Source organism: Anas platyrhynchos, chromosome 3 (genome assembly GCF_047663525.1).
Source record: "Anas platyrhynchos isolate ZD024472 breed Pekin duck chromosome 3, IASCAAS_PekinDuck_T2T, whole genome shotgun sequence".
Lineage (NCBI taxonomy): Eukaryota > Metazoa > Chordata > Aves > Anseriformes > Anatidae > Anas > Anas platyrhynchos.
Genome location: NC_092589.1, coordinates 33118491 through 33142743, shown reverse-complemented (window position 1 = coordinate 33142743; position 24253 = coordinate 33118491). Strand labels below are relative to the sequence as shown.

Here is a 24253-nt window from a genome sequence, read left to right as displayed (position 1 = left end):
TAGTGTTCTCCCTTTCTTCCTCTTCTAGTTTAACTGGCTGGGTTAAAAGCATGAGAAGCCTATATTCTTTCTCCCTCTCAGACACTCAGAGTTGGAATCTTCTTTTCTCTCTTTCTGCAGGCTAGAGAGGTCAAGTGCCTTTACTGAGCTTTATATATCATACGTAGGGAGAGAAGAATTTGGTGCCATCTGCGGCAGCTTGAGTGGGAATAAATTATACCTGTATTAGACGTCTGTGATTTGCTGTCAGATCAGTGCCTTTGTTTTCCTTGTCTATCTTTGTTCTGCAAAATGGTAGGTGAGGACCTGAATGGAAAAGCTATTGAGAATCAGGTTCTCTATGCTTTTTAGTTTTGGCCACACATTTTGAGAGAGAGAAAACAATTTACTGAGGAATTTAATCTGAAACCAGGAAAACTGCTTGCCAAAACACAAATGGGAAGAAAAACCTGAAATGAGCATTCTATATTACAATCTTTAGAAAATATTGGGTTTAGTTTGTTCTTAGAAACAGCTGTTTATTGCTGGGTGGTGACAAGACAGAGGGTGAGGGAGGAAGGGTCACCCTTCCACAAAGCCCTTCACGGATTTCTAATCTAAAAGCAATCTCTTGAAATAAATGAAAAGTGAATGCAATCTATATGAATTCAGAGATTCATGTAGACCTAGCCCACATCTTACAGCTGCTTAAAAGAGGAGGGTTCAGTGTGTGTGTTTGAGGGGGGTAGCAGGAGGGAATACTGGAGAATTGACCTCTATATGGATGTATAAAATAAATGTCTGTTTGCAAAAGAGCTGAGCACCTGGAACTTCTGGCATTAGTCTGCTAGCCAGAGAAGACAGATGAATGCTAATCTAATCAATCTATGAAATAATTATTTTTTCAATGAGAAAGAGAGTAAAGAATTTTTAGTAACAAAGCTTTCCAGTCAATATCTTTGCATAAGTAACGTATGAGTAGAGAACGCTAAATAGAGACTACACTGATATTTGTGTATATACACAATATACACACACATATGCCTTCTCCCACCCATATCTATACTAGAAAAGAAAATAGGATAGCTGATGCATGAGCCAAGAAAAACATTTATTTTGGATGATACCTTTTTAGAACTGACTTCTCTGCAGAATTCAAAAAATGTGTTTGAAATTAGAGAGGCCTGTTTGTGGAGGATACAAAAAATAGATGGAAGAAGAAATCACTTAGAGAAATGCTAATCCCCTCCTCCACAAACTGCCCTTTGCTATGACCCTGACCTTTAGTTCTGTCACTTGAAAAGATCCTTAAATATTTGTTGTGATATTTTGGGAATAGACAGGTACAGATAGAGCTATATACCAGCTCTCTGACTCATTCCCTCCCTACACATGAAGGTATAAAGAAAAATATATCTAAACATGCATACAGCCACATTATTTTTCATGTGGTAAGAAATTCATGCTTAAATTAAAACAGGCCCTCAAAGTTATTATTTTTTATTACTGCAACACCACGCTCTGATAGAAAGCAAAATAAACCAGCAGTGATTTTAGTAATCATTATACTTGTATATTTTCTGTCTACATAATTACTGAACTTCCAATGCTGTATTTCAGTCAAATGGATGCACGCTTAGCTGAACATATTTGTTTTATCATAATCTATCTCAGATCGTCCATACTGTAGATGTCCAGTTTGTCTATACTAAATGTGATCTGTTTCACACATGCGACTGTGAGACACTCAACTGTGAGAACAGTTTCTACTTTTATTAACGCTAACTGCTACCATGCCTGCAACTGCCAAATGCTATGCAGCAATTACAGCAAGCTACTTAATATAGTGGCCAGTGGGAAAGGAGGAGACTCTCTCTCGGTGGCATGGTCAAATGGAGCAGCTGTTTTAGAGATATAAACATGTACACAGCTGGCTTCTGGGTAGTTGCTTTTGTTCTCTGAAACACTCCTTTGCTGTAACTATACCTAAGCAAGGGATGGATTTCACATTCTTGGCATGATATTCGTACGACCTCTGTTTGATTTGTGGAGTCTGAGTTTCTGTCACGCACTCAAAGTTTTTATTAAATGACTATCAAACAATGTATATGTTCATTATGCTTCTTAAACTTGTGGTTTCTGAGAGCCTTTGGAATCAGTCCCTCTTTTCTTTTTGATAATCTCAAAATGTAACCAAAACTCTATTGAAACAGAAAATACATTGGAATGGATATATTGACCTAGTCCAAAGCATATTGGCTGCTAGCCCTTTGGGAATAAAGCCCCTGCAAGATGTATTGCTGTTTGTGCACCTGAAACTGCTGCTTGCCTGTGCCAACGTAAGCCACTGTGTGTAAAGGAGTGACACAAAATGTATCATTAATTGGATACTCTGTACAGAACACTATGCATTTTTATCATGTTTATGTTATATCAATACTTTGAAATTACTGAACCAATAGGACTTACAGTAGGAAGGAGGACAGTGCCATCTGGGATGATTTTTGATATGATTATTTGGTTTCCTGTAGGGACAGTACCAGACATATATACTTTATTTAACTGTTTCTTTCCTTGAGTTCAGGGTTGGACTGTAGTATTTCCTACGTTTTTTGCAGAAGCATAAGTGACCTGTCATGTAAGTCACATTTGACAAAATGATGACAATCCAAGCCAATACAGTGAAGCTACTACTTGAAATTGTATAAACTCTTGAGAAGGCATTGTGGTCTCTACTGTCTATTTGTCATATTTTGCAGTTAAAGTCTTGCTTATCATAACTAAAAGATAGCTTTGATAAGCTAAAGGACTCAAAGCTGGAATGTGACCTGTCTTCTGCATGTCATGTGAAGGAATGTGCTATCTTTTAAAAAATTAATTTATCTTGCTGCTTGGAATTGCTTTGCGGCTACGCTGCAGAGATAACATAACAATATCAAGCACGCTTTCTATCTCCAAGAGAAAACAAACAAACAGCAGGGTGTGATTCCCGAACCAGTCATCCATCATGACATGTGGAGGGTGTCATGAGCAGAGATGCTAACAGAGCTCTCACTCCCAGGGTAACTGTGTATAGGTTGGACAATTGTCCTCCTTACAATAGCAATTGGAAAACTAGAGCTTCTGCAGTTGTCACATGCTTATTTTTACCCATTTATTATTAATGCAGAATCTCAGAACAAATCCAATAACAAATAAATGCACAATAAATGTGAATTTGCGATGTATGTGTCCAGATTTTGTCTGTGACTTTACACACAGAAAAAATAAATAAATCATCTCTATATCCCTCCGAAAAAACCTGATGAACAAACATCCCGCTCTAATGTTTTTTAGGACACACCCCCCCACCCAGAATGATAAGATCGTGGTTGGAGAGATTGACTATTGATTAATATGTTCTCTGGAGACCTCCTCTTTAAAGGACAGATGTTGAGATTTTGAACATTTCTAGAATCATTTCTGCTGTTTTATAAACACAATCGTCAATTTAAAGAATAAGGTTCTGTAACATGAAATATACTGCACTGAAAAATCTACATGCTGTGATTTTACCAGGAGTGAAAACTGACTTTTACTCTAGAGTTCAGAGACTTTTTGCAGTTCAAATAATAGAAAAAGCAGAGTGCTTTACTGGCATTTTTAGGTCATGTTTCAATACATACTGAAATATTCTCTTTTATTCCAGAGTTGTTCCAGTTTGAATTATTTTCCTGTTTCTTCCAGCAAATTCTGTTACGGAGTTTTGAACTCTCATTAGAACTATGATTTATTTTCTCATTACAGCTGTGTAAAGCCATTGAAGCTGTGGGGCTATATTGGGAGCTGACTGGGTGGCAGATGTACACAAGTATAATTACCATAATACACACCTACTAATACACACCTACTACTAATTTCCAAATGCATACCAAATGCATACCTACTGTAAAAATTATATTTGCATTTAATTTAATAGGTATTCCTAGCAAGAGTGAGGGGATGACTTGAAGGATAACTTCTTTGTCTTTCACCCTCAGTGTTTAAAGTCAAAATTAACTACTAGGGAAAACACAACAGTGAAAAGAGAGCTCAGTAACCTAAATGGAGGAGAAATGGAGGAGAACAGGCTTTCATTTTTGCATGTAAAATGTTTGTTTTTCTTTCCTTTTTTTTTTTAAAAAGGAAAAAAAAAAAAAGGAAAAAGAAAAAGAAAAAGACGACTGCTATTACAAGTGCTGTTATGTGTGGCTGTAGCAGCTTTCCAAGTGAGTCATCAGCTGTGTTTGGATCCAGGCTTCCAGTTTTATTGCGCAGACACCTGCAACTCGAACTAAAGGATTTCTTACACTGGCTGGAAGAAACAGCAGGTTTTTATAGTTTAAGGATCATCTACTTGAGAAAAAGAAGTAACACCCTGAAACAGCAAGCTGCAAACAAGAATCGCTTCATGGCTACATTTGTTTGGCAGAGCCCTCCTGCGTGGCTGCAGGGTTGAAGGGAGGAATGGGTGGACTGGTGTCATATCCCACCTTGTGAAAAGGACACCCTGCACCTCCCCAGTGCTCCCTGAGGGGGACCTTACCCCAGGTCTTTCCTCAGTGCTGCAGAGCACCTGGGATGGGCACAAAAGGCAGAACACCACAAACAACTCAGCATCACTGTTTCAAGTCCAATATCAAAGGTTACTTGGACCTGATATACAGGTGGAATAGAAGGATCTTTCTCTTGTCATTGGAAATCCTGTAGCCTGATGCTTTTGAATTTCTCATTAGATGCCTACCTGCATTATCACCTTTAACACCTTTTATTTAAAAGAGATCTGTATTTCACCATCTGTTTTTGCTGTGAAGAGAACCTAAAATAAACTCACACCAAGTGTAACTGCTACAGAAGGATTTTGGAGATTTTGTACAGATTCTGAAGTAGAAGGGAATCTGTTTAAAAGTTTCTCATGACAACAATTTAAAAGGATTATTTCTCTCTAGTTAAAAAACAATATAAAATATTTTCAAAAAAAGAAACCTCTTTGGGTTTTCAGAAACCTCTTTTTTTTTTTTTTTTTATACTGATTTTTGTGGAAAGATTTTTCTTATGAAAAATATCAAAATGGGACAAAAGATTGACATAAGAGGAAAATGTCAATCGTTTCATATGAAGATGTCACACAGCAAAAAGCCCAACTTTCTGAACAGTTTTAATGAGGTTGGAACTGTTCTGTTCATCTCAGTGGAGTCTTAGTAATTTCATGTTAATTTTGTTCATTTTTTCCTGTAAGAAAGGGGAGGATTGAAGACCTGCACAATTTATTGTGATTGATGTCTCATTTTGGCTGTCAGTCAACGGCAGCCTTTTGTTCTCTGTACAGGTCAGCTGCTAGAAGGCACAGGGATCACAGGTCCACCCTTGTCTGGCTGGCACTCGAGTGTCTCCCGAAGTGACTGTAGTGAAACCTTGTCCCACATATTCAGTAGATAAAGTTCTCTGGAATGAACTATGGCAGTTGCTCATCTTTTCTTCATTGCTTCTAATTTTCCTCCTTGTTGATAGCCACAGTGTTGGTACCTGTACTTCTGCAACTTACTCTGAAAACTTACAATTACACAGTCAAAAGTCAGGATGTGTGAGTGTGGCTGTACCTTCCCTCACATACTGCTGCCCCAGAGTTTTAGTCATTTCTTCATGGCACTCAGCTCTGATTGATTAAGCCTTAGAGGTGCATTTCCCTTTGCATAGAAGTGTCATTGAGCTTTTGGTTTCATTCTGATTAATTTTGGGTTTAATTTTGGATTCATTCTGATTCATTCTGAAGGGTAGGTCCTGCCTAACTAACCTGATTTCCTTTTATGATAAGATCACCCGTATGGTGGACCAAGGGAAACCAGCTGATGTGATTTTTTTGGACTTCAGCAAGGCTTTTGACACAGTTTCCCATAGGATCCTACTGGACAAAATGTCCACCATACAGCTAAATAAAAACATCATACGATGGGTGAGCAATTGGCTAACGGGCAGGGCGCAAAGGGTTATGGTGAATGGGGCTGCATCAGGCTGGCGGGAGGTCACCAGTGGGGTCCCTCAAGGCTCCATTTTAGGGCCGGTACTTTTCAATATTTTTATAAACGATCTGGATGTAGGAATTGAAGGTATTTTGAGCAAGTTTGCTGATGACACCAAACTTGGAGGAGTTGTGTACTCTGTTGAGGGTGGAAAGGCCTTGCAGAGGGATCTGGATAGGTTGGAGAGCTGGGCGATCACCAACCGCATGAAGTTCAATAAGAGCAAGTGCCGGGTCCTGCACCTGGGACGGGGAAACCCCGGCTGCACATACAGACTGGGCGATGAGACGCTGGAGAGCAGCCTAGAAGAGAGGGATCTGGGGGTCATGGTAGACAGCAAGTTGAATATGAGCCAGCAGTGTGCCCTGGCAGCCAGGAGGGCCAACCGTGTCCTGGGGTGCATCAAGCACGGCATCGCTACTAGGTCGAGGGAGGTGATTGTCCCGCTCTACTCTGCGCTGGTGCGGCCTCACCTCGAGTACTGTGTGCAGTTCTGGGCACCACAGTATAAAAAGGACATGAAACTGTTGGAGAGTGTCCAGAGGAGGGCTACGAAGATGGTGAAAGGCCTGGAGGGGAAGACGTACGAGGAACGGCTGAAGGCACTGGGCCTGTTCAGCCTGGAGAAGAGGAGGCTGAGGGGAGACCTCATCGCAGTCTACAACTTCCTCGTAAGGGGGTGTCGAGAGGCAGGAGACCTTTTCTCCATTAACACCAGCGACAGGACCCGCGGGAACGGGGTTAAGCTGAGGCAGGGGAAGTTTAGGCTTGACATCAGGAGGGGGTTCTTCACAGAGAGAGTGGTTGCACACTGGAACAGGCTCCCCAGGGAAGTGGTCACTGCACCGAGCCTGACTGAATTTAAGAAGAGATTGGACTGTGCACTTAGTCACATGGTCTGAACTTTTGGGTAGACCTGTGCGGTGTCAAGAGTTGGACTTGATGATCCTTGAGGGTCCCTTTCAACTCAGGATATTCTATGATTCTATGATTCTAATCTTTTCCTATTTATGCCCATCACATTTTGGTTCACATATCGGTCTCTGGGAGAAGAGTCCACCTGTGACAATAGGGATTGATCGTTCGGGTGCAGTTAGTCTGCAACGGTTCTTAGCTTCTGATAAGTTCTGTATGAGCATCCTTTCCACAGCTGCCTCAGACTTGCTGGAGGGAATTCAGAGGCACTAGACGTATTACAAATTCCCTTGCAAAATATTATTTATTTTATTTTATTTTATTTTATTTTATTTTATTTATTTACTGCTGGACAGAAACAAATGTTATCGTCTCAGTTTCTGGGAGTTTTCCTTCTGAAAGGTTTGATACCATGAATGCACTTTCTCCCAACTCTAAGTGCAGTCCTTTTGTAAGTACAACACTTTTACTATCCTAGGCTAGGAAGAAAGTCATCAGAAAGCTAGATTTTTTTTTCAAGTCTTAGTTATTACCATCTTACCTACCATAACTATGTTTATTATACATTTCTTTTCAGAACTTGAAATAACAAAACACCCACTCTTCACTTAATGTTACCTGAATGTATAGATAGTTCAGAGTTGAACTGTGCTGTTATCATTACCTATTGCAGACAATTTTTATTCAAAGTAAAACTTTACTTACATAAGCAGGACTTTCCCACATTATCACAGGTTTCTATTGGCAGAAGATGGGTTTAGAGGGAGCTTTTATGAATGCTGAGGTTTAGACTAGTAAGCTAGATGAACTGTCTCACACAGTTCACTCATTTTGATTTCCATATTAGAATTTCCATATTAGTTATTAGATCTGTAATATCATACTGGACTGATTTATTTCATTACATCTTCCACTGTATGCTGTCAATATGTTATGTATCTGGGAAAATAGAGTGTACTAGTCCATATATTCTGTACAGTGCCCATTTATACCAGCAGCTGTGATCTCATGTCTTTACCTTCTTGAATTGCAATAAGGATATTCCGTGTAAACTTGTTTTTGAAGAAAATGAAGCCATATGTCATATGCTGATAAGACATTCCCACATATTTATAATGCAGGTGCTATTATGTTTCCTTGTCAGAGTTTAATTAATTTACATATCTCCATCCATAGCATCATGCTTTGGCCACTCAGTTGGTTAGTCACTAGTTTAAAACCTTCTCAAAGACTTGCATCCCAACATAGGCTCACCGTAAACCAGTATCTCTCACACACAGAGTGTCCAGGTTGTTTGAAGAGAAACTTTTTTTTTTTCCTTCCATCAAAAATGGCAGTTGATGAGCTGAAAACTCAAAGTTATACATACTGTGAGTGAATTTTATAGAAAAGAAGTTCTCAGATGAGCATCACGGGGTCTGTGTGTTCTTTCAGAGAAGTTAATGGAAAATATATTGGCAATATAAATGAAACACATGCAGACAAAATCAACTCACATTTTGCAACATTATGAAGAAAAAAGGCAGGGCATATCTGAAAAATTGCAGATGCCTATTGGTGTATCCTTGAAATAACAGTGGAGTAAACTTATTAAGAAAAAAACAGAAAGTTTTGGTTTTTAGTTGCTGTTATTGCTTATTCTTCCTTCATCAGCAGAGTTCACTAAACCAGCAAAGAAAAGATACCTTTATGCCAAATATTCAGCTGTAGCTCAGAGCTACCTGTGAGCTGCAGGAAAGCAAGGCAGGCACATGGATGTTAGCCACAGCGGGGAACAAGAGGAGTGGGATGGTTCCTCAGAGCCCCATTGTTCCTTCCTCAGAGCCCCATTGGAGTGCTGCAGGAGGGCATGAGGACATCTGCGCTTCTCCAGCTCACCAAGAGCATGGAAGTCATGGGGATGATTGGTCAAAGAAGTCCTCTCTTCCTCAATGCAAGTAATTATTATTTGACTTTTTTATGTAATGAATCAGATCTTTGGATCCCTGACCTCAACAGTCTGAACCACTGTATCAATAACAATTCCTTTAATTAGGTTTCCTGTTGTTGGTTTTCACTTGAACTGCTCTCTTTTTTTTTTTTTTTTTTTTTTTTTTTTAATTTTAATTTTTGTCTCTAGAAAGCCTGCATTGGGTGGCTGTTCATCCTGCAAATTCTGGCCGATATTGTTTTTTCTAATAAAATGTCACTCAAGCTACAATGTAAAAAGATGAGACAGGGATGGAGGCTGTAACAAAAGGCAGGAGCAGGAACAGCAGTGAAAATCACTTAAATTTTCCCCTGAGACTTTTTGAGGGCAGGGACCACAGGGACCACCTCGCTCCCAGCTTGGGGTAAGTTCCTGTACTGTGCTTCTAGCTGGAATAAGACCAGTTACTTCTGCCTGTTTATATCTCTGTGCACCAGCTAAAAGGCATATCAGGCCCAGGGTGTTTTTCAATTCTGAACAGAATATTTTACATGGCTGCGCTATGAGATTTTAATTCATCATATTATAGCTATACGCTTTGACCATGTAAAGGTGGTTTATGATTTTTGCAGTTTGACACATTTGTCACTGGGCTATGCGATTTTTAAAATGTATTCCTTCCACAATTCTACAAAGCAACAATTATCTAAAAGGGAAAAAGAAAATAGTTATTTCTGTTTGAGCATGAAGAGGAAAAGAAGAAAGCCGACGGAACTGAATATTTTAACTTTCAAGAAGTCTAATGGAAGCCAGGGATGTTCTGGTTTTGAGATTTAAAATATAAACTGTATAAAAACATAAATATATATAAATATATATTTTGACAAAATACTCTGCCTTTTCTACTTTCTCTCACCTATGTATTTTTACCTATTTTTTACTAAAATTCCAATTATTAAACTAATTCTCCCTAACAGTAGCTTTACCAAGTAGGTCATCACCTCAATCTTTTAGCAGGTCTGATTTCTTACTACCATTTTCTAGGCAACTGTGTAGATATTTTAGTATGTTGAACTAGAGATAAATTATCCTAGAGGACATTCATGGTTGTTTTGGGGTGTGCACTGGAGCCAAAGCAGTATTGCCATGGAAAATCATCGAAACAGTGATGCCTCAACGTAGTAAGTCTCCATAGCAACCTAAAAAAATAATGACAGCTGTACCAAGAAATTTACTAATAGAAGCCCTTAACACATTTGTCTAGACTCAGTCATACTTCATACTCATTATAACTGGTAGAATGATTGTAAGAAAATCAAGTGCAGAGGAAAAATATGGGATTTATTCTTTTTTTCACACTGCCTTCAGTTAAGTTACCTGGCCTGTCATCTGACCTTGTCTACAGCCAATTTAACCGTAGCAGTTAAATGTAAAATGGTTGGTAATGTAGCTTAATTGCAACTTCATTTATTCTAATTTGTATATTATTTCATTTGATATGTGCCTCATTCAGAGTGGAAATTTCTCATTTATATGCATAAAGCTAGGGCTTCTGAAAACAAGTAGGAGGATTCCCATGCTCATATTTTTAAAATTATTGGCTGCAACAGTCTCTTTTGAAAAGACTGAATGAAAAACGCAGTCATATGAGAGACACTATATTAAAATGGCCTTGCCCAAGTCCACATTACTGGCTATTGATGAAAACCAGAGGATTCTTTAGGATCAAATTTACATTGATAAAGCACAAGATAGATTGCTAGGTTTGGTCTGCTAGAAATGTTCCAACACACCAGAGAATAATGCCACAGGCTATACAACCATTGAGCTACAGTATGTAGAACCAATAATTTTTTGTGTTGACATCAGTTTGAAAGATATGTGACATTGGCTGATGAATTTTAGGCACCTATCACTTTATTAAAATGATGCATAACCATTGCCTATATAAACAGCAGTTGTATCTAGTAGGACAGAACTCTGTACGGGACCTTGTGAAGAGAAGAGTTAATTACAGAACTAAAAAAATAGTGGCTGCTTAGATGAGACTGATTTTATCTTGATTACATTTTTATTGTGAGTTCTGAAAATACATATTCTTGGGAGTTTTGAAAAGGACAATTTAGGAAGCTGAACATAATTTTGAGACAAGCAACTGGAGAAAATGTAAACAAAAATGAGAATAATAATGGTCTGTTGTTGAACAGCATTTTACTAGATGTCCAAATTACATCTTTCAGAATGATGTTGTTGCAGTGACTTGAGGAAAGAACAGTATGGGTCAAAGTAAAATAAAAGCATCTATAAATCATAATGAAAAGTGGGGAAAAAGCTGGAGAAGTCATAATATTAACTGTCTTGGAAATGCTATAAAGTAGTGGAAGCAAATTGTTGCAGACAAAATCTATGGTTAACAGATTTAAGAATGAAAAGTTAGCCAAAGGGCTTCTGTTGTACCAGGAATCCCAATAATATGATTGTTCTGTAGCTGTATGACGGCAGCGGAACTGGAAAGGATTCATGGAAAGCTGAATCTCAGTCACTTTGTGTCTGCATTTGGGGAAAGCCAGATGGTATAGTCATATGATATGATGATGTAATCTTTTAATTTTAACCAGTTACACAGCAGTTTATTGAAGTTAGACATTTTTAAATCTGCATGTCTAATTAATTTGCATCTGATAGTTTTAAAAGAACTAGAAAAGACCCCCATGGGCATTTAGTTAGTATTGATGACTAAAGTCCTGAAACTGAGGAAGTTTCAAGGAACTTGGAAAAATCTAATGTAGTGCCAATATTTTGAAATGATAGCAGACCTAACCCAGGAAATGAAGGACCTATCAGTTTAAGATTGATCAAACACAACTAATGTAAATCTTCTACACAGGCTTTTCAAAAACATGTTTTGTCAGACTAATTTGATACCATTCTTTGATGAAATTGCAAATTCTTTTGAAACTGGATAATATTGCTGATGTAATGAAATTAATTAAAAACTAATAGGTCTTGTAGTTGTAAATAATAAACAATCAAGTTGAAGGTTTGTTCCAGGTGAGCTTTCCCTCTTACATTATTTAGCAGTTTTATTAATGAGACAAGAAAGCAACATTTTGTCAATAAATGTTCTTATATCAGCAAGACTTGTAGAGAATTATATGATAAATGAGGCTGGGGAGTGACACAGAGCAATCTGAATTTCTTGACAAAAGGGAACAATTTTTTTTTTGGAAGTCCATGCAGTGAGGAACATGCTTTTAGGATAGAAGAGACTCCATGCTGAGAAATAGGGACTGAAAAGGATTTGATTTTATGATGGATAATCAGATACACATGGAGCTCCTGCTGTGCACCACAGCCAAAGTACTAAAAAGATCATTGGACTATAATTAGGAGAATAGGAATTAAAGTGGGAAGCTTGTATTATGCAGGTGCAGATATGCTGTGAGGCGAAAGGGAAGGTGCTAGAGGCTATAGTTCCTTGGCAAGGTCTGCCTTCCTTCCTCTGTGCTGGTTGCCAGTCTGCCATTGATGTTTCACCATTGCTACCAGTACTCTGTCCTAAAGTGATTTATTTTTCATTGAAAACAAACAAACAAAAGCAAAAACATCAAAAGCAATCAAAAGCAATCAAAACCAACCCCCCCCCCCCTTTTTTAAAAAAAAAAAAAAGTTCTGAATGGGACAATAGATGTGTGTAAAGAACTGGAAAATACACTGAAAATAATGAATTAAAGTTCAAAGATTTTAACTTAATAAAGAACAGAAAAATGGTATAAAGACATCTTTAATTTCCTTGACAAAGATTAGCAAAATCCATTGCCTGGAATTAGAGAAATGTAGGCTTGAAGTAACATACAACAGCCAAGGGAACTGACCACTGGAAAAACCCATGACTGCAGTGGACTTTCTCTGAACAGAAAATCTGAAATCAAGACCAGCTTCCAGTCTGGTCTAGTTGTGGTATTGGTCTTGATACAGAAATTAATACAGGCTCTTCCTGTAGATGTGGGATGGAAAGAGTCACATTAGACGATCAACATTTTTCAGTCAAAAATGTGAAGTGGGCATGTTACTCTGTTGAGATGATATGGAACAAGTACTTAATATCATTCTTAAAAAATGTGATTTGCAAGTAATATTAATGTATAAACTAATTATCAGACATGTAAGCTCTGAAATAAACTCATTATTTACAATGTAATAAAAGACTGATTTTTCTGATTGACATAACAGAAATTCATGTACATTATCAAAGCTGGACTTTGGTCTCTGAAGAAGCATATGCAGAGCTTCATATTTCTGTCCATTCATGAAGGGAAAAGAATAATTTAATACACCTCTAGATTTTAACTCTAGAAGGTGCCTTTACATGTTCAAAGTTTTTTATTTTTGTTCAACTCCAGTTATTGGTACTTATTAACTCAAGCCATTTTGCTTCTTCTTTGTCATTGCACCTGCTGGCACCTGTTTCACCTTGCTATACCTGCTGGCATAATTTTGTTTGCCGTTGAGTCACTGCTCTTATAGCTGATTCAGCTGTCCATTCCTCTTCCAGCCTCCCCTTACAGCTTGGAGTGATTCAGAGCCCCACCTCCTCAAGCAGCCTCCACGAAGAATTAAAAATAAAAAAGAAGCAAGATTTTTAAAGCACACTGACACACCCTACTGCTTTTACAGTTGCTCCTTCATTCTGTGCTTTTCCCACAGAGGTGAGCAGAGAAGGGCAGTGTCCCTTTGTCTTCTTCAGCTGTCTGGTACCATTGTTGGCAACTGGGAGAGCCAAGTCTTTTTAGAGGTTGCCTCAGAAAACATATCTTTGATTAATTCTCTCTCTCTCTCTCTCTCTCTTTTTTTTTTTTTTTTTTTTTTTTTTTTTTTTTTAATTAATCCCCACCGGCCCTCTGAAATGTCTGTAGTGTTCTTTTGGTTTGTATTCTGTCTCAGAGACATTTATATAAAGGTGCAGCCTCAGCATTATTTTGCTTATATGTATGCCTGAGTATGTGTATGTACTATCTACATCTGGAATGAGGGGCTGTATTAAAAATAAAATAATTATAAAAATAAAATGAAATGGCCTCACATGGAAAGCATTTAGAAAGGAAAATACCAGAGTAAAAATGGAAAAATAAGTACGTGTCAGGCCAGCTGCAGGTTAGGAGCAACTCTCAGAGAAGCCAGTGGGATTTGCTGGTGCCCTGCATGGGAAGATAGAAATGAAGCAAGTACAGCTGGTCCGTAGCACTCTGGTGACCAAGGCTGTAGTCATGCCTGCAGTAAATGCTTTTAACTTTAACCTCTCTGGCCTCAAGAGTATTTCTCAGAAGCTAAAGACATCCATTTCAGCAAGACTGTGCCCATAGATAGCAGTGACTGAGAGGGATATCCCTGGAGTAGGTGGCTCCTAGTGGTACAGTCACCAGCAGATGATAGGGACATGGGGGAGCATCCTTGCCTTCCTTGGTAATGCTGTTGTCAAAGTAAAATTCAAACATTAAAACCTTCTCTCTTTATTTCTGCACAAGGCTAAAAGGATCCCACACTGTGAACAAAGCCATCATGCATGGAATTATTTGTCAACCCCTAAGTTAAGAAAGAATTTTAATACCTCCCTTCATGGGATAACTCACATGATTAAAGTTAGGCATGATTTCAAGAACCACAGAAAATCAGCCACCTGATAAACTCTCCATTTACAGGTTGAAATAAATTACATTGAAAAAGCATGTTTCTTGACAACCAATATAAAGAAGAGAGTACAGCAACAAATATTTGTCTTAAAAATTCTTAAATTGTTTGGTTTTTCAATAATTGAAGAGGCTTTATTACCATGTAAACAAAAAACAGGTTGGCTATTCACCTTTTGGAAGATTGCATTTGCATTGCTATAATAGAAGAGAAGAACCTTAGAAAACTAATGAAGGAGCATAAAAATGCAAATTACTGCAGCTAATTGGCTGTGCCTTCTTACACCTCCTGAATTATTAATTTATGACCGAGTAAATCTGCCCCTTTTAAGTAATATAATAAAGAACAACACTGGGTTCTGCACTGTTGAATAGATAGTGTTTGTTCCCTTAATTTTATGGTGAGCTGCTCTTTTTGTTTGAACTAGCAAGATGCTTGCAGTGTTCTGTGAAACTGCAGGTCCAGCACTCTTCTCATGCAGAATGACATCATTACATTTCTAATTTCTAAGTCCTGACTGGCAAAAAAAGACGATGCCATTATTACAATAATGCTAATTACCTCTAGTGCCATTGGCACTAATGTTTAATCTGAGAGCAGACAAATAATCCCCCAAACACTTGCCAATATGTGAGTAATTCCACCACATTTCAACGTGGTAACCATCAGTGGTGGCTGTCCAGGGGCCTGAAGAAATGAAAATTAATAATAATAATAATAACAGGGTCAATGTATTTTATTTTATTTTATTTTTTTTCCTGGATGTTATTTCTTCTCTCATGTAGAAAGCTTGGGAAGGTTTGGAGGAGCTGCTCATCTTATCTGGAATTTCTAGACCTGTGATACCCTTTTTTGTACATGAGCACAACTGTGCAAGTTCTAGATATGATATCTGGCAGGACTGTAAATTCACTGTGTAAACACAGTCATAGTGAGTTCCTCGCATGGAATTGTGTATACTCACTGAGACTGTTCAGGGCATGAAAATTGTTTCTAACAATTTTTAAAAGGGCCAGACTTACTGAATTTGCTTTACATAGATGCTCTGTGGTTATCCTTCGAATCTTGGATTCATGCATTTAAGAAGGACTGAAAAATTAATCTCAATTGTATGCTTTACTTTTTCCCTGATACCTTCATATATATCCTGATAATGTGTCTAAAGTCACAATTTTTCAATTTAAAAAAGGTATATTCCAACCCACTGTACTGGGCACTGTTTCATAGGTAATGCATGTGTGATCAAAACTGGAAGACTTTGATCTGTGGGAAGGACTGGTGTTTTAGAAGACACAGGCCGCAGGTGGGAATGCCTGTCTGCTTCTCCCCCCTGGGAGGAGGAATGTTTATTTTACAAAAATCTGTCCTTTGAGATGAAATTTTTCATTCTCCATTTTAGCCCCCAAATGACTTCTGTTTGAAAATGTAGTCAAAACAGATTAAAAGATTTTATTGGCTTGCTCATATGTTGCTTACTCCAGAACACGATGCTATCGCCCTGTCAAGGAATCTAGTGTCCAGTCCCAGCTGTGCGGGCATGCACATTGGGTACCGCAGGGAGAAAGGTCCTGAAGAAATCTTTGCTCAGGTTTCAGTGATCTTGACAGACTGAAGCTTCAGTTGTGAAGACAACAGCAGGGAATAACAAGTCCAGGGAAGTTCTAGAGTGAGACAGATAAACAAAACATGAAGAATATACAACCTGTTTTTTTTTTTTTTTTTTATATATTTTGTTTCTTTTAGGAGTTTCATAATATAATTGCATAAAGATTTGGCCTAGCTCTCATTTCTTAGCACCCAAATACATCACTAGTATGCACCCATTTCCTTGGTGGAAGAGGAACCTATCTCCAATTTATAGAGGTGTAATCGAGACATGCAAGGTAGAGTAAAATAGCTGCCTAAGCCTGCCTATGAAATCTCAGGTTGGAATTTGGACTGCCATCCCAGGTCCTGCACAAGCCACTAAGATTGCCTGCAGTCTGGATTTCCATAGAGTATTTTCTAAATAAAAAGCATGAATAGAAGAAGCCTGGCTCCAGGATAGCAAAGACCCTTTGGCTTTTGTAGTACCAGAAATTCAGTGGACATAGCATACCAGTTTTTGATCTGCAGATTTCCCCGTGTGTTTCAGTGAGAAGTTCTCTGTAAAGGATCTCTGGAATATTATAGTTCAGGATCAGGCTCAAACTTACTATTATTGAAAGGGGTGTATTAGGCATGGGGCTTATAGAATGTATTATTTAAAATATTAATGAAATGTTATAGCTGCCAGAGTAAAGCCGAAGGGAGCAATGGAGAAGATACCTCATATATTACCAAGAAGAGCAAAGCCAAAAACACCTCTGGGATAAGTATTTCAGTAAGGTTCTATAGATGATAATTAAAGGCATTTAGGCACATAAGGATTTGGGCTAGAGAAATGTATGGGGAGTGTGGCATTTACCTAAAACTTGCTGATAGTGTCTGCCTCTGCCATCTCCAAACACCTGGAATTTGCTTCTCCCTTAACAGGGAAGGGAAGAGTAACAGATGTGTTTATGCTCTAGGAGTTATTCTAGGAGTTATTGAAGAAACAGAAAAAAGACCAAAGAGAGATAATAAGTATCTGCAGATCCACAGAGAGAAGGAAGAGGAGTACAGGGACTAGTCATTTTCGTTTGTCAACAGGCCAAAAACTAAAGGGCTTAGCCTGCAGCAAATTAGATTAAATATCAAGGAAAAATATGAATTAGTCATGAAGGGAATATTTTAGAATCCACATCATCGAGACTATTTAAGGCTAGACTTCCTAAAGCACAGCTGGAGATGGTTTAAGGTCAATTTAAGTCTCCCATCATGAAAAGGGCACAGTGGAGCTTGCTGGGAACGGGCTCCGCTCACGTTCCAGGCACGGGCGGCCTTTGAACCTCAGAGACGGCCTTCCTCTGCCTTTGGGGAAGTGACAGCCCAGTAGAGTAGCCCTCTCTGCTCCCTCAAGTGTAGCTCATTAGCTGTGTGCTTCTTCAACTGCCTTCTTGCTAGCTCCCGAGGAAAAGCAGCCTCCTGGAAATGATGCTTCTCCCTGCCTTGTTGGGAAGGAGACATCCACTCAGAAAGGCCTGGCATTTTCTGCCAAGACGTACAGAAAGTCACAAACTGAGCTTCTTGAAGCGTGGGCTTTTGGAAATGAAGACAGAATTTATTACCCCCCAAAGGAAAGAAAGCCAGCGTAGCTGACGGAGAAGCAGTGACATGCTGCCCGTTCTCCTGGGCGAGCCCCGTCATTTCTTCCCGAGCTCGCTGCCTCATGCCTAAGGTGATGGCCCTTCTCTATGCCACACCACCACCTCCTCAGGTGCTCGCCAGCCACCTGCAGCGGCGCGCTACGGGTTGAGCCCACAAAGCGCACGGCTTTCATCATCCCAGGGGCTGCTCCGTGCTGGGGAGCTCCACCTGACCCCTGGCCGGGCCGGGCCGGGCCGGGCCGAACCTTGCCGAGCCGTGCCGGGCCGGGCAGGCCGCTATCTGCTGGTCCAAGGCTGCCCTCTAGCGCCGGCAGCGGGAGGCGGCGAGGAGCAGGTCCCCAACATGGCTGCCCCTTGGAGGTGGCTTGGGGTCGGCTCGTCGCGGGAGAAGGGGAATAATCCTGAAATGTCGCCTGGGTGTCCAAAACTGCGTTGTTATTTGGCTTCTGTGGCACCCACCCCTCTGCCATTGAGCCCGGACTGGCCATGACTACTCCTGCTTTTTTGTCTGCTGTAGAGCATTCATGTTTGTGTTAATTTGCCGTAAAACGGTTGGCCACAGAAGATGCAAACTGGTGGACAACCCATACTTGCAATAATTGTGATTAGCTAACTGGAAAATAAAACCAAACACTTTTAATTTATGGACATCATTTTCTGTAAAACGATTGGTAGCTGTACAGCATGTTAACTACATTTGGACAGGGCAGCTTGCTCTTAGTAGTCTGTACTGTTGCTCAGCAACTTGTATACCTGGGACTGTGCAACCCAAAAGACAGTGATTTGGCCATGACTGATGCTAACAGGCTGAAGAGGAGCAAGGCAGCAAGGCAAAGATTTGCATTTCTTTTTTACCCTCACTTCCTTTCCGTTATCATTTAACCTTGCAGTTGATGTGAATTTTAATTTTAAAATTAAAAAACCCAGAAACCCCTATACTACTGGTCACTGACAGGTGGCTTCTAATGACAAAACTCATCTTCCCATCTCTTTTTAATCTCGAAGTCTCCTAAAAACCTAGTAGAATTAAAATGAGATTCTCCACTTCATGGTAAATTTAAGGTCTACTATAATAAATGGTCTACTGTAAACCCGTCGGGATCATCAGGGCAAAGAAGCCCATGTGATGTGCCATCTGTGGAATCTGCTAAATTTTCTGTTAGGAGATTGTCCTCTCTGTATTTGGGTTTTCTTTTCTTTTCAAAAAAAAAATAAAAATAAGATGCTACTACCAGTTATGAGCAGTACAGACATATATAGAATTGAATGGTAGGTGCAGATCCAGTCAGGACTTTATATATAGGAAGATAAGGCTATAAGTATGCTCAAGTGTCTCTAGCAAGTAAGTGACATAGGCCTGTCTGTCCATTGGTGATGAGCCTCGGGCTTTAAATTTCTTCTCAAAAGGTTGGCCAGCACTGAATTCATTGTTCTTTTAATGACTGAGGAAGTTATTGACAACATGTCTTTAACTGCTTCTCTGGTAGGAATTTCCATTTAGCCTTGTTATCTTCATAGTTAGTCCATCCACTTTATTCCAGTTGTCACTTTACTCACTTTTGTGATTAAGGACTTCTACTGCAGTAGCCATCAACTGCAACAGAAATGTTACTTAGAAAAACAGATCATTAGAGGGAGTAAATCATTTAGGAATATATGAAGGCGTGATATTTACCCTGACTGAGAACTTGCTCCTGTCTGTGTATCGGTACCGAAACCTACCTAAAATGTTTTTATGGATTTGTTAAGAAGCACCTTCTGGCATTTGAACTAACATAAAGAAGTATTGATTTTGAGATATCAAACATTTTCAAACATGACACTTCACCATGTATTTCTTATATTTAGAAGCAGAATTTAATTGTTTCAAGAAGGTAAGAGCATCTTGGAGTAAGGGACCATCAAAACTGGTAATAATGATGATGAACATATTACTGTTGAATTAAAGCACATATTTTTTTTTCCCAATGTTTGAAATAACTGAAACATTAGTTAACTATTTAATCTATTTGGAAGAATAGAGGGAAGCTACAGCGTTTGTAGAGAATCATGATGAGATTTATCTTTGTGTTGAATCATATCAGAGCCCTAATTAACCAAATGGGTTATTAACCAAATGACCTTAATAGGGGAAGAGACTTTAGCTGAATGACTTGGATTACATCAGGGGAAACACTGAGACAGCTTCGTAAGATATTATTCTTTGTCTTGCTCTAGCTTTTCCTGAAGTATTAGAAGTCAGTTTAAGTGTCAAGAATTCCTTTTGCATGTGAAATTTGTGGAAAAGTTACAGTTAGGGTAGAGTGACTCAGAACTGAGTTCAGAGCTTCTTATTGAACAAAATATTTAGTGTAATAATAAATAATATTTTCTTATACTTCTATTTTGGTTATTTTGATAAGAAAAAAACACAGTTGTTTTATTTTTTATTTATTTTATTTTATTTTATTTTATTTTATTTTATTTTATTTTATTTTATTTTATTTTATTTTATTTTATTTTATTTTATTTTATTTTATTTTATTTTATTTTATTATAATTCCTTGGCATAGTTACTGACATAAATCCAAAGGGGAAAGCTAGGGAGACTAACCAATTTCATGCAACAAAATGATGTTCCTTACAATTGCTTTGCAGATGCTCCATCTTGCAACCATGCGTTTTATGGGAGACTCTGGAAGAATAGCAATATAACAAAACAAGTATACAGATAATTTCTGCAAATTAATTCTTAACTGAATGTCTTTTCCTTGAAACTTCTCACTGCCAGGTGTCATTCAGAGCCCATGGTTCAGAAGAGTGCAACACCCACCCGACAAAAAGCTTTGTTCAAATATTGTTCTTTTACTGAGTGATAACTTCATTAACTGAAGGCAAGTGCTTCTCGGGAAATTATGTCAATCTGTACATATGTATAGGAAAGAAAGACTGAAGTTATTGACTTATTTATGGGGACTTAGAGTATATTATATAGATGAAGTGCTATAAAATTGTTGATAATGAATACTATTTCTGGGAGAAAATAATTGTTATCTTCAGCAATTAGTTACTGTCATCAAATTTCTGTTCTTGAAGGCATTGCTTATGAGTAGGCCCTAAGCCATATACTAGTCAGACCTAGTTTTTATAGGATGAGGTCTGTTGTTGCAGGCCTGGTATCTTGAATGTTATTTGCTTGTTTCGGACATTTGGTAAAAAAAAAAAAAATCCTACAGATTTAATCCTACAGTACTTAAAAATGTGAAAATGATTAGAATACAGAAGGCCACCTGGAAGCGTTTCTTAACAGAGATAGATAGGACAAAAAGCAAGACTGTAAGAGAAAACACCACAGATTCAGTGGCAGGGCTTTAGTGCTTTTTCCTAAGCAAACAGAAATTCTACGAAAAAATTGCCCAGTTGAAGAAATAAAGAGGAGAAAAATATGATAATTCAACAATGTAAGAAAAATGAAAAACAGATAACCAGAGATGCAAAAGGCCAGACAAAACTAAATCTTCAATAAAGTGAATTCAGAAAACCCACATGAAAACCCGTAATTTTGCTGGACTATTTAATGTTAGAAAGTAAGAGTATTGAAATATGGTAAAAGATTTGTCTGAATGTTCATCCAATGGATGATTGTAGAATATACTCTTCTGAAACCATTTCTTTTTAAGGAAGAAAAATAAAGGATTTTACAAGGTCAGGGTGATGATACCTGGATATATTGAAATAACATTCAGATATTTTTAAGTTGGAGTGTGTTTCATTAGATAAATCATATCTTCTTTATAAAGAATCCCTGAACAAGGTTATAAAAATCTTGTGAAGAATGGGATGACATTTTCATTGAATTTTCTTTTCAAAAAATGCTTCATGCCTCATGAGAAGAATGGCTGTGGAGAATAGGTATTTGTGGAATGAGAGCTAAAGTACTGCCATTGACCGAAAGACAGAAAACCTCCCTAAAGTGGGAATAAACAGTTAATTTTTACTATGGCCAAAGGTTAATGTTGAAGTGCCTCAGGCTCCCTCTCTGAATACATGCATGTGTTTGCATGCTTATTTCTCTTGAAGAGCAAGTGAGCAGTGAGATGAAAAATATGCAGTAGACAAAATGATCCAGGTTACTTTGGGTGAGAGATGACTGAAAAGCTCAGAAGAAAGCAAGCTAAAGTGTTATGCTAAAGCATAAACAGTAGAAGCTGAAAATGCTGCTGAGTAATGCAAAGCAAGACACACTGAAAGAATCACTTGAAAAAATACACTCAGCTTCTCAGGAAAGAGTAAAAACAAGGTGTTACTGTCATTTTAAGAGGAGATCAAAGTAAAAAGAATGACATTAGAAATCTTGAGGGAAAAACAAACAAACAAAAATCCTCTAGGATGAACCTATTCAACAAATTAACAACTGCTCTCACTCTTAATTAGGGGTGAAATTTTAGTGCAAGGGCAAGTAAGTGGAAGAGAATATCATTTTTGACAACAACGGTGTCAAGAATTCACTTGTTTTCATTTATAGTCATGCATTAATCGCAAGGATATTAAAGATGAAGGCCAAGTTCATCTTGCAGCTGCATTTATGCTGTGGTTGTTATAAATTTTACCCAGTGGACTACTGGTCCAGGCCAGAATTTATATTCTTCTGGGAAAGTAAGCATTTACTAAAACTCAACTGTTTAAAAATAAAATAATAATAAAAAAAGGTCTTACACAAACGTGTCACAGTTACAAATACTCAGTGAAGGTGTATGATAAATATATTGAAATGTGTGGAAAATTTTATTGGTCTGTCACTCAGTCTTCCTGACAGGATGACATCTCCATTCATTATTTATCTAGTTTTGAACTTTAATGCATGGTTTTAGTTGCATTTAATGTATTCCTATTGTTCTATAAAATTGTCATGTTTATAAATAATTGTATAGTTTGATATTTGTGAACTGTGAGTTTTCCAGAAGCACAGCACTGGTAGCTGTCACTACTATTACCTCACTTTTAAAGCAGATAATGTAGGGTACTTCAATTTAGTTTTACTGTAATAACAGAGAGGCTGTGGGTGTGAAGCTGAACGGAAAGCCAGTGAGTCATTTTGGTTCCCCAGTGAGATGTGATTTGCATCATATCTCTGCTCAATACTGATCCCCAGGCAGGTTGCTGCTTTAATTCTTGCTCTGTGGAGCAATGGGCACAACTCATAGCAGAGTTCTTAATGATTCTCTGAACTTGTACCCAGGAAAAAAACAGCACAGGATTGGCCTTGATCTGGCCAATGTCACTGCTCTTGCATGTAGACTTAAACATGATTGCTCCCTGGGTTTCCTCTAAAGTAGCTGTCTGAATAGAAAAAAAAGAACATAACTACCAGTCATGTTCAGAAATCAAAAGTGGCTAACACAGCTTAAGCAAGAGCTAGATAACACCACCCTATTTCTCTTCAGGGTTAAAAAAATAAAAAATAAAAATTAAAATAGTGATATGAGTTAAAAACAGAGAATGTGAACATATGCTGATGCTCAGACCCTGGCAAAGCTGTCAGTGGTCTCCAGGGAGGCAGATCCCCATGGTCCGCATGGGAGAGCAGCCTTCATTGCCAACTGCTTCTTCCTCAGGTGAAAGCAGTACTCTGGAGAGGGCAAAACTCAGGAAACAAGGAGCTTGATTATCTTAGCATGCATTTCAGATTGTGAGTTCACCAACCTAATGGCATCCACTGGTTTTTGTTACTGTAAAGTTTGTAAAAGCTCCCAGTGAGCATTTTCTGAACTTATTTCATTTAATGGGAAGCTCACTGCGTGGGAAACCCTACTCCTGGTGAAGCTGGACAATGCCAATTGCAGAAGTCATGCTTTGCAAGAGGTATTTTGCTTATAAAATTTTCAGTTTCCACATAATATAATATCGAGCACAGTACAAAGGTTTTTATTCTTTTCAGGACTTAGAGGATAGTCTGTGGGGTATAATGTACTCTTAGCTACCAAAACAAACCACTTCACTGGTTCTGAGGAGAGGCTTGTAATAGCACCATTTGTTCAAATACTGAAATAAAAGTAAAGCAGTTAATCTAAGGAATACTGACAGACAAAAAGCAGTAGCAATAAAAGCTAATTGTCTGTTAGCTCCAGGTATATTTTTATTGAGTGTTTCAATCCTAGTCTAAAAGCATATATTAAGAAAAGGCTCTACTATCTTTGCAGATCAGGCAGCAACAGGAGCAGACAGCAGTCTCATTTCTCTGTATACTTTCTTTCATATCCCACCTCTGATTCAAGTGACTGTCTCCATTCAGCAGAGCTTTTAATATCTTTATGTTGATTCTTCTGAAGTTCTGCTTGGTAGCAGTCAACTCACAGCAGCAAAGTAATTTCCTTATGACCCCACTTAATGTCCAAGCAATCATAAGGAGGAGGTTGCTAGAGTACATATGTAGGGGGTGGAAATTCATTTTCACACCATTTTTTTCAGTGACAGCAACCTTAACATATTCTTCACAAAGTCAGGAACATAATCAAAGC

At 38.3% G+C, this 24253-nt stretch overlaps 1 long non-coding RNA gene across 1 annotated transcript; it reads right to left on the bottom strand.

Moving 5' to 3' along the window:
- Positions 1–15619: 15619 nt before the first annotated feature.
- Positions 15620–17979, bottom strand: LOC140001997 (uncharacterized). The gene is made up of 2 exons (XR_011807837.1): positions 16976–17979; positions 15620–16190 (listed from the first exon to the last, which is right to left on the bottom strand). It is a non-coding gene; the product is annotated as an uncharacterized lncRNA (long non-coding RNA).
- Between the last annotated feature and the right edge of the window lie 6274 nt (positions 17980–24253).